Source organism: Schistocerca piceifrons, chromosome 1 (assembly GCF_021461385.2).
Source record: "Schistocerca piceifrons isolate TAMUIC-IGC-003096 chromosome 1, iqSchPice1.1, whole genome shotgun sequence".
Lineage (NCBI taxonomy): Eukaryota > Metazoa > Arthropoda > Insecta > Orthoptera > Acrididae > Schistocerca > Schistocerca piceifrons.
Window position 1 is genome coordinate 334832401 of NC_060138.1, and position 17405 is coordinate 334849805.

Genomic DNA, 17405 nt, shown 5'->3' on the forward strand with positions numbered 1-17405 from the left:
TCCCAACGGCCTCGTATCACTAGCAGTCGAGATGACAGGCATCTAATCCGCATGGCTCTAACGTATCGTGCAGCCACGTCTCGATCCCTGAGTCAACAGATGGGGACGTTTGCAAGACAACAACCATCTGCACAAACAGTTCGACGACGTTTGCAGCAGCATGGACTATCAGCTCGGAGACCACGGCTGCGGTTACCCCTGACGCTGCATCACAGACAGGAGCGCCTGCGATGGTGTACTCAACGACGAACCTAGGTGCGCGAATGGCAAAACGTCATTTTTTTCGGATGAATCCAGGTTCTGTTTACAGAATCGTGATGGTCGCATCCGTGTTTGGCGACATCGCGGTGAACGCACATTGGAAGCGCGTATTCGTCATCGCCATACTGGCGTATCACCCGGCGTGATGGCATGGGATGCCACTGGTTACACATCTCGGTCACCTCTTGTTCGCATTGACGGCACTTTGAACAGTGGACGTTACATTTCAGATGTGTTACGACCCGTGGCTCCACTCTTCATTCGATCCCTGTGAAACCCTACATTTCAGCAGGATAATGCACGACCGCATGTTGCAGGTCCCGTACGGGCCTTTCTGGATACAGAAAATGTTCGACTGCTGCTCTGGCCAGCACATTCTCCAGATCTCTCACGAACTGAAAACGTCTGGTCAATGGTGGCCGAGCAACTGGCTCGTCACAATACGCCAGTCACTACTCTTGATGAACTGTGGTATAGTGTTGAGGCTGCATGGCCAGCTGTACCTGTACACGCCATCCAAGCTCTGTTTGACTCAATGCCCAGGCGTATCAAGGCCGTTATTACGGCCAGAGGTGGTTGTTCCGGGTACTGATTTCTCAGGATCTACGCACCCAAATTGCGTGAAAATGTAATCACATGTCAGTTCTAGTATAATATATTTGTCCAATTACTACCCGTTTATCATTTGCATTTCCTCTTTTATTGCCATTTTAATGGCCAGTAGCGTATATTAAATTTGCTACAAACAGATATGAAAATCTTGTGCGTGGTACTGAAAGGCGTTACGGGTTGCATAAAACCCATTGGTTGGGGCAGTTGAATCCTCCTGCATATAATGACATACAAATTTAATCACGTAATGGTTTTCCGAGACTGTACGTGAGCAATAAATAATATTTATTTGTGGGCTTACACTCTTGGTGTTGCATTTTTAATGAGCAGCAGTGTAATATTCTATTTTTTAAATCATTTGTGCTACATTTTGTGTCAAAAGCAAACAATGTTTTGATGAAATGCCATGTATAGAGGATATCACTAATATTCAGCATGTCAGTGGAGACAGTGGACGATGTATAGAAACCTGTGGCAGCCCTCTTGTCCCCGGCCCCCTTCCGTCACACTTTGTTTCACAGAATACTGATTATTATTATTTTCCAAAGTTCTTAAGTTCCTATCAGCAATTAGCGCATCACATGCATTCTCTACCTCTCATCGGTTCTTCCTTAACAGTAGAAAAGTTGGGAAGATTTTCGAAGAAATTTTTCTCCCCACGGTGTTTCTCTGCTACTGCAAGTACTGTATGTGTTGCAGCGGCTGCGACGCGCGGTAGCCACCGCCTCAGTTGGAGAGCCGGTCCCACCACTTGGGAAGGCGGACGACCTCCAAACCACGCAGTAGGCGCTAGTCGCCCGCCACCGGTGCCAGCCGCCTTACCTTTTTCCCACTAACACTTTTTGTATACTTATAGCCATGTACATAACTAATATAAGCCGCTGAAAGGTTTCGCGTTTGATACTAGCGACCGGCGGCTATATGTAGGCGTAGCTCCGTGGCTCATAGGGCCCTTATGTGTTTCGATCTTTCTAGTACTACATTTTGCATCGATGTAAAGCCCAACCGTTTATAACACTACTGTCCGCTACTGATATACCATAACCCTACAGTTGGGGGCAGTTCGTACAGTAAAATTATTTTTATTCAAGCAATTATAGTATAAAGAAGCAGAGCAGTGTTACCCTCTGAGAGGAATTTCGTTATATTGACCGTGTTGTATCTAACGGAGGTGGCTTATCGGGAGTGAAAGTCAAAATTACATAGATATTTAAACAGTATCAAACAATAATTTACTTATCCACACTGTTCAAAGAATAAAGAACATGGTCGCCAGCCTAATTAGGCAGGAGAATCATTAACATTCTTGTTTAAGAAAGCAGGTATGAGTAACTTTAACGCACAGACACAACCTATATTTTGCCACATGCGAGTGCAATGAACTCTGACACCTGAATATGTTAACGTTAAGTTTGGAGTTGAAAGCTTGAGCAGAACAAACTATTTGCATAAATATAACAGATAACGATACACACTACTACCTTCAGGTCGTAGTCAAACTGAGTGGTTTCAATAATATTACTATTACAATGCACTTTAGAATCAAGAATTGGACATAGGTTTAATATGACTTTTCAAACATATTCCTATCTGACATGAAATACAGATATGGTGTACAGCAAAATTAGTTATTGCACATAGATTAAGTCTCTCACTACTGAACACCTTTTTATTTAGAATGAAAATTAAATGGAATTCACTAACAGATTACTTCTCACTGTCTTTTGAATAAAGAAGTTACTGTTTTCATAGATAGTTGTCTTTCTATTAATTTTTATGTAGCATGAGCATAATAGACAAACTGTGCATCCTGTTACAGCATTAATATGCACTTTTAATACACAAGAGGAACCCAATATTGTACAGGATTTGACTTGAATAGCAAGAGTAATTTAAACTTTCTATAATTACGTAACTATGTGCCTTAGAACTAATTTCAATGGAGGGGGGGCCTTAATCTTGATCACTGTAGCAGACCAAACTAAACACACTTTCATTACATCAGTGAAACACATAGCAAGCAAGAACTCTCAACAGTTCCAGTTCTGAACTTTTACTGCAGCGAAACACAAATTTGAGATATTTTTAAGATCCTTTCAACAAACAATATTAATTTTAGTACACTCTATTGCCATATTAATTTTAATATGCCTTGAATAAAGGACACTCGGTAAACACTTTAGCGTGAAAGGGACCCTAAGAGGATATGTGACTGAGGATAAACCACGGTAGGTGCAAGAGTTCAGTCAAATTTTACCTTATATTTGGGTACACCGTGACATCCTATGAGCTGATCCTTCACTGTACATTACTATAGTGTTCCATTACAGTGATTGCGCAATGTGGTGGCGATATAATGTTGATAGGTGGATTTACAGGTAGAATTGCTGGACTCTGTCATTTCTTGGTGGCGACGATAGATACCAATTCCAGTTCCAGCTCTTTTCCATCAATCCGAGGCATTGGGAAGCGTCAGGAAAAGCCCCTCTCTCGGAACCAGCACAATACACAACTTTTACATGAGCAGTTGATAGTTTGGTAGCTCGTCCCCGACTGACTCTTGGTTCCACCTTTTCTACCTAGGCCAACCACAATTTGTCCGCACTACACAGTTCCGTTCCCGAGGGGAACCACAACATCTTTCACATACAAAATAACTAATAACCGTAAGTGAGGATCAGCAATTACATAATAACAACCAAACATATTAATTAAAACAGAACATTTGCATATATTGACATTTCTACAAAAAAATATTTAAACAAAATTGATCAACCTCAAAGATAACCGAAGATATTATGTGAGGAATACGAAACATCATTTGCTCATATCGTGCTCTAACAACCCTACCACAACAAAGGTCAGCATTTTAATAACGATTGTGGTGTTGCTCACGCTGCTAAATACTGCATTTTCGGGCAACAACTAAGTTATTATGTGGCAGGTGTCATTAGAGCACAGTTAATAAAGTCATTTCATGTAACAATCAAAAAACTAGGCACTCATCTTTTTGTGTTTCCCACGCTGGTCTCGTCGTAAAATCATGGCTCAATCGTTGAAAATCTAGGTGGTTATGATTCGAAGCTCGGATGCAAAGAGGCCTAGGTTTTATTCTGCTACATTCAAAAGTTTTTGTAGATGCGCTTCACAAACCATCCTTGAAGATTACACTTTTACTGGACAATGGTGATGTAAAAAAAAATAATCAGCACTCCGAAATTAATTTACACTTCCTTTTAATTGCTTTCATTGAAATATCACGCGACACACTAAACATCGCTTCAAAATACAAAACATACTTGAAAACATCTTCCTCACAGTCACTGTTAAAGTTCACATTTTTTAAGCTGACGACAATATTCGTCTTTCCAACATGACGTCCACGACTTGACTTTCTCAAGGTCCGACTCTCTAACAAGTTAACAACCAACTAAATATCGCTTACGCGCCCAAAAATCAGAGTTACAAGTACGTCAAAGATCATAGTGACAAAAGAAAGAATACACATAAGAATAATATCATTGCAATACAAACATATCGATGTATCACAAATGAAGTCCGCCCCAGGTAGCTGAGTGGTCAGCGTGACGGACTGTCAATTCTAAGGGCCCGGGTTCGATTCCCGGCTGGGTCGGAGATTTTCTCCGCTCAGGGACTGGGTGTTGTGTTGTCCTAATCATCATCATTTCATCCCCATCGACGCACAAGTCGCCGAAGTGGCGTCAAATCGAAATACCTGCACCAGGCGAACGGTCTACCGACGGGAGGCCCTAGCCACACGACATTTCATTTATCACAAATGAAATCAAATCTGAATGTTGTTTCAGAAATATGTTAACTACTTCACAGAAACACAGTAGAATATAGCTGGTGTCGAGAGTTTCAGGTGAGGTGGCGTAATGGTTGCGTAATTCAAGTAGCATTACATTGCATATTACAGTATCGAATTAATCATTCGCTAATTACAGAGGTTCAACGGTGGGATGTTGAACAAAATAGAAAAAAATGAATCAAGAAAAGGTATGTAGTGTCTAAGCTATGGTGTTACACGTTGCCAGCTGAAAGGGCCACGACAGTACCAGCCAGGAAGGAATTACTTCTATTTTGCAGGAGATAAAATTTTTCTCAACTTTCAAGAAACCTGCAGTTCTTGTTGTCAGCTTCGATAAAGGGACAATTTTCTCCTTAAAAGAAATGGACACCAGTGTTTGAATAAAGAAAAAAAATGTTACTACCGCAGTAGAAGTTTAGTTTGAAAGGTATTTGATTTGCAAGTGAACAAGAAAATGGATAACGAGACCAAGCCCCGAAGAAAAAGTGTGCACAGAGCAGGGTTGTACAAAAGGAAGGAGGCGAGAAAACGTAGACAATTGGGAGACTACGAATCTAAGCTCCGCGATTCGCCCCGCAGTCGGTCGTAGGACGTTGTCTGACACTCATCGCCTCATCTATTGGTTGCGAGAATCCACCTACGCTTCACGTTCTTCCTCTTACAGGTTTGCATTTTTGCTTATGTCTCTGAGAGACTTGAATTAGGACTAATATTCTAGCAATAGTGAAACTGCAACACGAAGGAGGACATGTAGTTGAAATAATCTTCATAATGTATATCAAACAAATCACAATACACAAATGATAACAATTTCGGAACCATACAGGCCTCTGTAAAAACAAGCCTCTTCCGAAATCTGAAAACGTAAACCTCGAGACCCGATAATGGTTCATGGAAATATACACTCCTTTTTTTTCCTGACATTTATCCCGTGTCTTCACGAAGTCGGCATCTCAGTTTTCGGATTTGGCAGTGTTATTGGCAAGAGGGTGCTCGGATGCCCTTCCTGCCGCCATCCCTCCTCCCTCCACCCCCCCCCCCCCCACTCCCTCCTCCTGTGACGGAATTTACGCAAGCCAACTGTCTACGTCTAGCGTTAACTTTTGTGAAAGTGTGTTGGCGTTTTCTAAATATGTGTGTACCGTGTTGCTCAGTATTTACCAAGTCGGAGGCCGGCCGGTGTGGCCGTGCGGTTAAAGGCGCTTCAGTCTGGAACCGCCTGACCGCTGCGGTCGCAGGTTCGAATCCTGCCTCGGGCATGGATGTGTGTGATGTCCTTAGGTTAGTTAGGTTTAATTAGTTCTAAGTTCTAGGCGACTGATGACCTCAGAAGTTGAGTCGCATAGTGCTCAGAGCCATTTGAACCAAGTCGGATGTGTAAAACGTTATAGCCTATGTCGGGATCGACAAAGCAAAATTATATCCCCAGGCCGAATGTGAGTTAACAACTTATTGACGAAAACATAAAAACTTCTCCTGTACCTCTTTGGATCTTAATTCTACAAAAACGAGAAATAGTTCTCAATCAAGACGCTGCCTTGAAGTAGGTGAGAGCCGCTAAGTCGGATGTACTGTTAGCCATGGAAGACTGAATCACAATTACTAGTATCACATGGTGCGTTAATTGTCTCTCATTGCACGGACACTACGACCCGTCACAATACTCAAGTCCTACAGGTTCCGCTGTGGTGTAGGCCACAATTACTGCTGGTAGCTCCACGTAGCACCGGAGGCGCAGCTCCGATGAGGATGGAGTCTCTGGCGTCGGAAAGCAGGCCGCTGTGATTCCAGAAGAAATTCTGACAGACGAATTGTTGTTTCTTAATCTGTTAACGTTGCTAAAGCCTTACTCAACCGCAAGAAACCTGATTTCAGCTGCCTGGATCTTACGAATGGTTCAAATGGCTCTAAGCACTATGGGACTTAACATCTGAGGTCATCAGTCCCACAGACTTAGAACTACTTAAACCTAACTAACCTAAGGACATCACACACATCCATGCCCGAGGCAGGATTCGAACCTGCGACCGTAGCAGCCGCGTGGTTCCTAAGCGCCTAGAACCGCTCCGTCATTGCGGCCGGCTCTGGATCTTACGTTCTTGTCGGTTGTAAATGATTTTAAAACTGAATTAAAACAGTGTTGACCACAATAAAAAAAATCATTGGCAGTGGTAAGCAGTTTTCGGTCAAAATGTGATCATCCTCGGACCTATTACACCACGATGAGAGGCGTTGGCGGTGAACGGAGCAGATCGTGGATACATGACGCCAACTGCTCATTAGCTGATTTTAGCAGTTGTTGTTCGTGGATCCACGATACCTGCTCCCTTCACCACACCGCCTGCCATTGTGGTGATCGTCGCATTTTGACCGAAACCGGTTATTCTTGCCAACTTATTTTTCCCGTCAAGACTGTTATTAATTCAACTTAAAAATATTTTACGAGGACCGCTAATATTCTCCACGAAAATGTACTCAATAATTACAGTTTATTAATGACGCACGACTCACTTCCTTAGCGTAATGTTCGATCTTGCTGTATTTTAAATTTCATTCTTGTTACTTTTTTTGTCTTATTGTTCCACACATGTGTCCAGTTTTGCTCCTTTCTGATATACCTCTTTGTCATATTCGTACGTGATATCACATCGCACATAATTAAAATGACTGACCTCTTGTACTACTGTATTTTCCACAACTATTTTTGTTAAATGATAATTAATTGAAACCCTCAGCTGCCGACAGGTGTTGTTGATATACCTCGATGGGGACAGCTGAAAATGTGTGTCCCGACCGGGATTCGAACCCGGGATCTCCTGCTTACATGGCAGACGCTCTATCCATCTGAGCCACCGAGGACCCAGATGAAGAGCACGACTGCAGGGACTTATCCCTAGCACGCTTCCCGTGAGACCCACATTCCCAACTGTCCACAATCTACATACGTAACTGTACCTAATAGGTATTTGCCCATCCACTAATTACTCGCGCACACTAAGATGACGATTCCCGTATAAGTTCGGCAACCTGTGCGCATTCAATTAATTATCATTTATTCTAGAGAAGCTGCACAGTCATCAATGGTGTCTGTTCTTTCGGTAACAGTTACTATTTTCACATAAACTATTTTTGTTTGTCATCCATCTCGGCATAAGACGTGATTACTAGCGTGATAACTGTCAAACACTTAAATCTGGTTTGAGGAAATTATGCTGAACTGTCATATAATGCCTGATATGAGCCATCGGCAAATTATTCTTGTATTATGATAATCTTCGGTCCAAGGCTGAACGCGTCGCATGTGAGAAGTTGCGACAGCGCAACAGGAGTTTCAAAGCGGGTCAGAGTCCATATGTCATCACCACGGGACATGTTAAAGAGTATTACAGATCCTGTGTCCTTCATTCAGGCAACTATTACGATTATCCTTCTAACAGGCAGTCGTCTGATTTCGCACAACGCCACAGAAAACCGAACTGCGGTCCCGTATGACGAAAATAATGCAATGTTTGATGAATTAGAAAGAGCAAGATGAAGTGATAACGACAAAGGACTGGTATTCATAAGGAGAATAGCTCAAATCCCCGTCCAATTTACGAAACCTCGGTCTATTTCTTCCGAAAATACTTCCTCATTAGTAGAAAAAAAATGTTTAAAATACTGGAAGTAAGTGGAATTCCCTTTCAGGCTACCTGAGTTAGACTTTACTCGCTTAATCTAAGTCCTTTCAGACGCTGCTTCAATGCCAAGTTTAATATTCTTTACGACAGCTGTTTTGCGTTTATTGTCATTCTCAAGTAACATATAGTTTGATTTGACATTCACATTGCACCCGTAATAACTATCGTGTCTAATTCGGAGTTATTACATAACCTGTAGTAATTATAAAACGTGTGTAATACATTATGACACTTATTTTATAGTTCGTTGACTATTAAGTACTATTTGACATTCATAGTAAAAGATCTATCAAATAAGTGTCAATACGTATTTCATACGTTTATAATCACTATATGCCATGTAATAACTACGACTTAGACAATGACAGTTTACTGTAGATTCAATATGGACGTCAAACCAATCTAGACGTTACTTGAGAATGGCAATAAACCCGAAACAGCTATTGTTAAGAATATTTAACTTACTGCAGCTTGTTTGGATATTTCCTTCCAAAATGTCGTGCCATGGCGTATAGTATGCTGCGGGGTCTACTGAACGAAACAAGTTTCCTTCTTTGCCCATCTTGTATTCCGTCTCTAATACTCTTATTCTCGACCCGATTGTCTAATATACTTCCCGTGTTGATAGCTTACGGAGTCACTACAGTATATCCTATTATACCCAATTAAATAACGTATCTGTAGTAATTTATGTACCCTGTATGTTTTTAAACTATTTCATTTCTTTTCACCAACGTGGAATATGTACTGCATACCATATGTCTTCCCTCAAAATGAAGTAGGCTGCAATTTGGAGCTTTTGCGCTGGAGTGTTTGCAGATGCAATAATTGAGCTGTAGCACTCTCATTTGCAATGGACTGAAATACTAAAACATATTTTGCGAATAATTACATTTGCAGTTTTTACCATCACTGAATACAGCGATTATCTCGCATGGCAACATAAAGTTTTTCTTTGTTGCAGGTGGAAACACAATACGTAAAGGAGCTGCCGCCACAGGTGTCTACGTGAAAATTTACGTCAGAGTGTAAGTAACGCATGACTGGTTGCTTCTAAAAGTGTGGTTGTTTGCAATATGGCTCCTCTGCTCTCGTGTTCAGTGAATGAATACTGTTCTCCTTTTAATAGAGATTCATGTTGTCAACCACAAATCTCATAATTCAGTGGCTTTACTTCAAAGTCAGGATATGAATTTCTGTCTTGTTACATAATCAACTTGAGCTTCGTCGATTAACGTCACGCATGTTCCTGAAGGCTCGTTTTTGTTTTAAACAAATTTCTCCTGCACGGAATGACTTATTGCAAAATATTATCCTATATGACGCCAAAGAAGGGTGTTTGTGACGTCTGAGAAGTTAGCTGGCAGAGCTTCTTATTGTTTGATAGAAGACGTTCGTTTACCAGACCCGGCATACACTGTCCATGTCTATATTTTCAATCATCATAAAGATTTTACACTTGAAGGCAAGTCATTTGATGCAGACGTGGGCAGTATACACTATGAGAGGAAAAGTATCCGTACAACCCCAAAAACATACGTTTTTCATATTAGATGCACTGTGCTGCCCATTACAGGGATGTTATTGTCGTGTAACCACTCCGCCACAGGCCGTGCATTATGAACAGGTGCTCGATCTTGTTGAAACATGCAATCGCCATCCCCGAATTGCTCTTCAAAAGTATACACTATGAGAGCAAAAATTTCCGGACAACCCAAAAAACATACGTTTTCATCGTAGGTGCATTGTGCTGCCCCTACGCCAGGTAATCCATATCAGCGATCTCAGTGGTCATTAGACATCGTGAGAGAGCAGAATGGGGCTTTCCGCGGAACTCACGGACTTCGAACGGGGTCAGGTGATTGGGTGTCACTTGTGTCGCACGTCTGTATGGGAGATTTCCACACTCCTAAACATCCATAGGTCCACTGTTCCTGGTGTGATAGTCAAGTGGAAATGTGAAGGGACACGTACAGCACAAAAGCGAACAGGCCACCTCGTCTGTTGACTGACAGAGACTACCGACATTTGTAGAGGGTCGCAATGTGTAATAGGCAGACATCTGTCAACGCTAACACACAGGAATACCAAACTGCATCACGATCCGCTGCAAGTACTGAAACTTCCCCTTTGAACAATTTATACATGACTGTGCTTAAACTGACATAAAATATTTTTAGCGCAACGCAATCTGACTATCAAAGATCCCTGCAAAAGAATGGTCCTGACTAACATTAACCTATACCTTTCACAAATCACTTACCTCACAAAAATCTTCGCTACTCAAGCTACTGCAATACAGCGAGCGCCACTACTGCCAGCTAAATAAAAGATTCAAACTACTGAAGGCACTAACTATTGATAGGGATAGTTAGCAAATGAAAGATATTAACAGAGAACAAACAATGTATTTACCTTAATATCATCACAAGTCATAATATATATATCAGTTCATGACAAATTACAAACCTCCGCCATCTCTCTCCCCACATCCACCACTGCTGGCGGCTCACCTCCAACTGCGCAACGCTACGCGCTGTTAACATCCAGCTGCCCCTCTACAATGGCAGACAACAATGCAAACTAGCCACAGACTGCACACAGCACAGCCAGTGATTTCATTTTCATACTGAGAGCGCTACGTGGCGGCGGCGTTACCAATATAAGAACCTAAACAGCCTACTTACATAAAGAAAACATAAACAGCCTACTTACATAGCCCCCATGCTCCCCACAAAAAATTTTTACAAATGGTGTTGGACACTGGCCAATACAGATTTGACAAAAATTTTTCACAATTACAGTAACAAAGATATAGAATGCACACACCTATTGATACAATGTTGGTCAAAAGCTAAAATTTTCACACAGTCCATAAAGCCAGTCCTGATCATTCACCATAATAGTAATTAAAATTTTTTTTCACAAAGTCTCACTAGTAAAAGAGAATGCACACAGAAGTAGTGGATTTCCATGCAGTCATGAAGAAGTAGTGGTGTCCTTCCAACGGAAAGACAGTGCTGACTCTTGACATGCTGACAGGTAATGGGCCACAACAGAGCAAACCTACAACAGAGTCATTCGAAGTTGATGAATATAGGTAGGTAGGTCATCACAGAGCAGACCCACTGCAGTCCTGGTAGAGAGTATTGGTGGGCCACCAGAGGTGCAGACCCACTGCAGTCCTTGTAGAAATTGTGGACAGACCCACTGTAGTCCTGGTAGAGAGTATGGTATTGGTGGGCCACCAGAGGTGCAGACCCACTGTAGTCCTTGTAGAGATGGCCAGCAGCCATCTGTTGTGACTGTGCGGGTGCACAATCACCATTGAAGAGTCTTGCGGATAATATAGCAAGTCCATAACCACCACTTGTGCACTCACAAAGTTTTTGGAAATGTCCTTAGAACCAGCAATGCTGTTATGCAGTCCCTTGCTGAATTATTAATACACGTGCAAACACTAACAGTCCCAACTTCTCACATATTGTCCATATACTATGACCAACAGAAACGTGTACAGTGAAATGTAACTAACAAGTTAATAATATCATGAACTGGTGACAATTACAATTTTATAACATAAGAATACAATAAAGGTACAAAATACCTCATTAAAGAACATAACAATACAGATAACATTTGTAGTACAGGCTTTACAAAAGAATAGAAATAGACATATACATCAGTGTTACAGGAATTATGACATGAGTACATACATAGAAGATCAGAATAACTTGCAAAACATCAACTTCACACATGAGCATTTAAACAGAATGAATAATGTCTAACATCTTTACAAAGTAAATAACATATTATTAATGCCAATTATATTTGAGGATAACAGTATTCCTCATCATAGTGAATGTAGCTTAATATTAAAAGAGGAAAAAATTCTATGAAACTACACAGAGACAGGAAGAAAACAATTACACAAGGGTAGACACACACATAGTGGGATAACACCAATAGGAAAGGATAGGGTTCGTTTTCAGTGTAATATTTGGTACTGCAGTCCAACCCAAAACTTCATATATCTTTCCTCTTATTTCATCCTTTGTTTCCACCAAAAAAATTCTATCTAAGCATGCTTTCTGTATTTATATGTTCACACATTTCTCACCTCAACATTTATTTCCAAGAAAATCCTACCTAAACCTGTTTTCTGTACTTTTTTTTGTATAACTTCTCAATGCATTCTTTACCTATTCTCCATAGTCAGTTTCTCATATAGTCTACCCCCTCTTAAGCTAACTTAAATCTACTGAGCTCAGATGCTAAACTAAGGGACGAGGCAATGCAGCAGCACATAAAACAATTAATATAAACAGCAATGAAAAAAATGGAAAATCGCAAAGCAAGCTACAGTAAATCTAAATTACCAAGCAATTCAACATTACAACTAATATGAGGCAATGTGCAGCAAACAAAAAAATAAATCTGGCTTAGCAGAGTAACACAAATTAAAGTTCAGTAGCACTATGCCTGGCAAACAGCAGCTTATATCTAAACATGACATAGCTCAAGCAAAAAAAATAGTACACTAAAGATAACAATGCAGATAAGGGAAACATATAATCACATCTTAATGTCTAAGTAATTAAAGTGGTGCACCACAACAACTTATTGTAAAAGATATATTACCATGTACTTGAAAAGAATATTATGTATGCAGTTACTGTTACTAGTCCCTTCTTATTGTTCTTTCCTTTCCAAGTGCTCCTTTTTTGAAGAATGTGGATCACAAAATTATTATTTAATAGATCTGTTGACAGAAAGTGTTCACATTAGCAAATGCATTTAATTTTATTTTATGAAACCAATGCTGCAACACAGCTGAAAAACAGATGTCAAATGAAATAAGCAATTACGCAAACCAAAGCATAAAAACATCATTCAATAGTCATATGGCATTTCGTAAGTCAGTAGCTCTCAACTCTCATAGAAAGACACTTGTCATAATCAGGTGTGCAGATGTACGAATATTTCCCATCAATTCATAAGCATTGCAGTAATTAGCACAAAGTACGAGTAATCATATGTTTTCAGGTAATGAGCATGTAATATTTGCGATGCTTTCTACAAAGGAATGTCAATAGCAAGGTTAATGGAAGTAATGAGGGTGTCGCATTTGCAATATTTTCTCTAAAGGAATGTCAATGGCGAGGATAAAGGCCTGCCTTTTTTCTTTTTTTTTTCTACCTGTGCTTCTGGAAAGGCACACCCTAATGGCTTGTTCTCCAGGTGTTTGGCACAGCTGCGTGCCCACAACGCATTACGTGCAGGTGGTCACTTAACTTTCTTACGGAAATATTTACGACAGCAGTTTCCGCTACAGTGGCAGTCTCATATAAAAAATTTCAGAGATCGAGAATTTTCGTTGCAAATGTGTAGATACAAAATCCTATGAATATAAGTGTCCAAAAAAAAAAAATATTCGTCAGCATTGTGATACAGTCACACATTTACACACATTTCATAACTCTTAAAGTACGATTCTTGGTTTCCAACAACCTTTTTCAGAAATCAGAGTCCCTAAACACTACTCATTATTCCTTACCTCATTATACATATACATATTCATCGACACTTCTTCAATATTTCATCATGAGAAATACATAGCATAATAAACATTCCTCAACAACATAATACACATCGTCGTCGTAATAATAACATCATAACACCTCAGTCAAATCTCAAAATCGTTGTAGCTTCCTCCAATAATTTCAAAACCTAAAAAGAATTCTCTGCTCAAGTCAATAGTGTCATCTGCCTCAAACGTACTTTCAAAATCATGATCCCATACCAAATACATCATTCAAAGCTCTCATAGTATCACAATGGTTCCGAAAAAATATGAGCATTTCACAAAGTACAGACAAAATACAATTTCATAAGTGTGAAGTTATCCAACTGTATAATTGCGTAAACATCTGTCACTGATGTAATAAAAAAAGTTTATCTCTCTGTTACATGATCAGATAGCTGTGTAATTTGTGTGTTAGAGAAATATGGTACCGATGTGTAAAGTTGTATAAGCAAATACCATATTAGCTAGGGTTCCTTGTGGTTGCCACACACATGGTACACAAAGTAAGTGTGTACCCCCCTGAGGATTAATGTAATTATACCCTCAGGTGTTACAGATTACAGCAATGGAATGAAATGTATCACGGAAAACTTTCTTTGTAATTCAAAAATCTTTAAAAATAAATGTTTTAAGTATAAGATTAATCACTCAAATGCGTGTACTGTAGCGCTAAACTGTGCATCTTGTCGCAACATAATCTCTGTGGAAGTGTCGTATTTTTTATCGTCCTCCGAAAGCTAAGTTCTGCAGAAGTCAATGTACTGACCTCATGATAAACAAAGTGAAATGCTTTACGTATAGATATCATACTTATTACGCTTATTGCCGTGATGAAGAAAGTACTGTACAGTAACGTATTGTTATGCCACGAAAAAGGCTGTCTCATTGTTGCTATACCACAAAAGTTACTACTAAAACATGTTTTTCTTCCTAGAAGAATTCAGAAAACTGTGCAGATATAAAACAGATACACTGCAAAAGCAACATTGTGAATTGTCACTCATTAGTAGCGTCGTGATAACATCGTGTAGCTGTCACATAAACTAACCACTGTGTCCTCTGGTATCTCACAGAAAGTACTTTAAACCCAGAATGTATTTTCAAGTAAACCAAAAGTTGCATTAAAATCTCATTAGCAGTACCAGTATGTGTCCTAAGTATGTAAGCCTGATAGTCGTTACGTAATCGTGCAACTAACAAGCAGGAATGTACAATTAACAACACTGTGTCATCTGTTCATTATAACAATGCATTCGTAATTTCTGTTTAAATATGTTCTCTTGGTTCTTGACTGGATATTTAACTTCAAACATTGTTGCATGTTAACAGATTCTAAGTCGGACAAGCATACTAGTAATGTAAAGTGAAAAGTTTTATGGCAAAGACAAAGTTAAAATGCAGATTATCTTTCAATAAACGGTTTTACATTTGAAATGTGGTACAATCTTTTACTCTTCAAAGTATTCAGAGTTTCAGCTTGAACGCAATTATCATGCAGTATACGTCGGTAAAGAATACTGGAATTTTTCTCAACGTTAGCTTCTATGTTATTTTTCTCTGAGCCAGCCGGCGCACTTGGGTGCCTGCGGCGCGAGTCATTGTCTGTCTCTTTGTTGGCGCGCGTCGTTATTGGAAATTGGAGACGTAACTTCTACAAATTCACAGTGACGAGAGGGCCCTGCCCTGTTTAAATCCCGCCAGTTCTGATTCGATTCAGGTCTGTCGTTACGATCACATCGTCTGTCGTCATGTTGGTAGTTCCTGTAGTTTCTTTCTTGTCGGTTAAGTGGTGGAGAATTTCTCCCTGAATCTAACTGCGCGCTGGACCGTTGCGTCTAAAGTTATTCTGTCTCCCGTAATAATAATTATTTTGGTTCCCATATTGTCTGTTTCTCTGATTGTCTCTGTAATAGTCATTACCGCGGAGAGGTGATCTTTCCCTGTAATTATTACTACTCTGCCAACGGTTGTCATACGGGTGGTGTCTGTTTTGGTCACGATTTGTGTTGTGAGAATAGCCTTGTCGTGTCAAGTTATTACTTCTTTCATCGCGGAATTGCGACGGATGTGACCTGTAATTGTTTTCCTGTTTTCGCATCCGGCGACTGCCTGTGTCAATTTCTAATTCTTGTAACAGTCCCTGAAATGCTTCAATGTCGTCTTTGCAACGTCCTGCCAAAATAATATGTCGTAAATGTTCAGGCAGTTTGATTAAGCAAATGCGGATGAGTTCTGAGGGGCTGTATGTGTTTGAAAGATATTGATTCTTATGCAACATGTCTTCAAAATATTTCATAAGACTGGAAAATTCAGATTGTTCGAAATGTTTCATCATTATGATGCTATGTTTTACTCGGTCTTGTGTGGCTTGAAACCAATATGCTGAGAGGAAGGCATGGTAAAACTCTCCTTCACTGTGGCAATCGTGAATTACCGATCGCATTCTTACAGCTGGTTCATTCTCCAAGTAGCCACACATAAATTCTAATCTGTGTTCTAACGACCGGTTGGGAGGAAAACAATGAGAGAATTGATGGAGCCATGCTTGTGGATGAATGTCGTTGCCAGAATTCTTAAATGTTTTCAATTTACGTGTAGTAATGAACAGCTTATAGTCAAAATCATCATGTCGGCGAGTCGCATATCGGTCATTGTTAGGTCGTGTCGGCCGTTCCATATCAAAATTCGGTGCACATTGCCAATTTCTTTCATAACTTCCGAAATGCCCTGTGTTATTATTTTGTGGCTGTTCCGTATTTCTGTGTCCCTCTTCCCGTATTGGGGTGCGAGTATCCTCTGAAATACGTAATTCTCGAATTACCTGTGTCAGCTGATCTTGTACTTCCCGGATTTCTCTTTTGTACTGTGTATTGATTTGATTTTGATTCTGTTTGAATTTTCTAATTTGTTCATACTCTTCTGTGTCAGTGAAGGCTACAGGTCTTGTGTCATTCAGATCATCATCTACCTTTGTAGATAAGTTAGTGACCTGATCTGAAAGTTCGGCTACTTTCTCCAATAGTGAACACATTTCCTCAGTGTGTTTTTCTGAACCAAGTTTCAGACTGTCCATTTGTGTTGAAATCGAATCTACTGTGTCCTTTAAGTTTTCCTGAGTTATTGCAAGTTGCGTAACCGAATCGGTAGATGCAACTGAGTCAATTTTAGCCCACAAGGTCTCATGATTTTCATGAACAATGGCTTGCAGTTCTTTTATGGCTGCTTCGTGATTCTGTAGTGCATTTTCATGACGCGAAAAAATAGGTTGAAAATGCTCACAAATTTGTGTTTTTACGTCATTACAAACTTTTTGACATTTCGATTCAATGTTATGTAACTCAATAGCAAAAAGGGCATTCCTGGCCAAGAGAAGTCTACTAGTATCAAACACAGGGGAAGAAATTTCTGAGAATATAAGTTTGGAGCGCAGCAT

General features: G+C 40.0%; 1 protein-coding gene and 1 non-coding gene across 2 annotated transcripts in view; one reads left to right on the top strand and one right to left on the bottom strand.

The window, feature by feature from the left end:
• LOC124795837 (protein scarlet-like) overlaps nucleotides 1-17405 on the top strand; it is a 345562-nt gene that overhangs the window by 171791 nt on the left and 156366 nt on the right. The window contains exon 2 of the mRNA XM_047259923.1: nucleotides 9350-9413. The gene's annotated coding sequence lies outside the window, so the exon portion shown is untranslated. The remainder of the gene's footprint in view (nucleotides 1-9349; nucleotides 9414-17405) is intronic.
• Trnat-ugu lies at nucleotides 7491-7565 on the bottom strand. Its single transcript has one exon. It is a non-coding gene; the product is annotated as a tRNA-Thr (tRNA).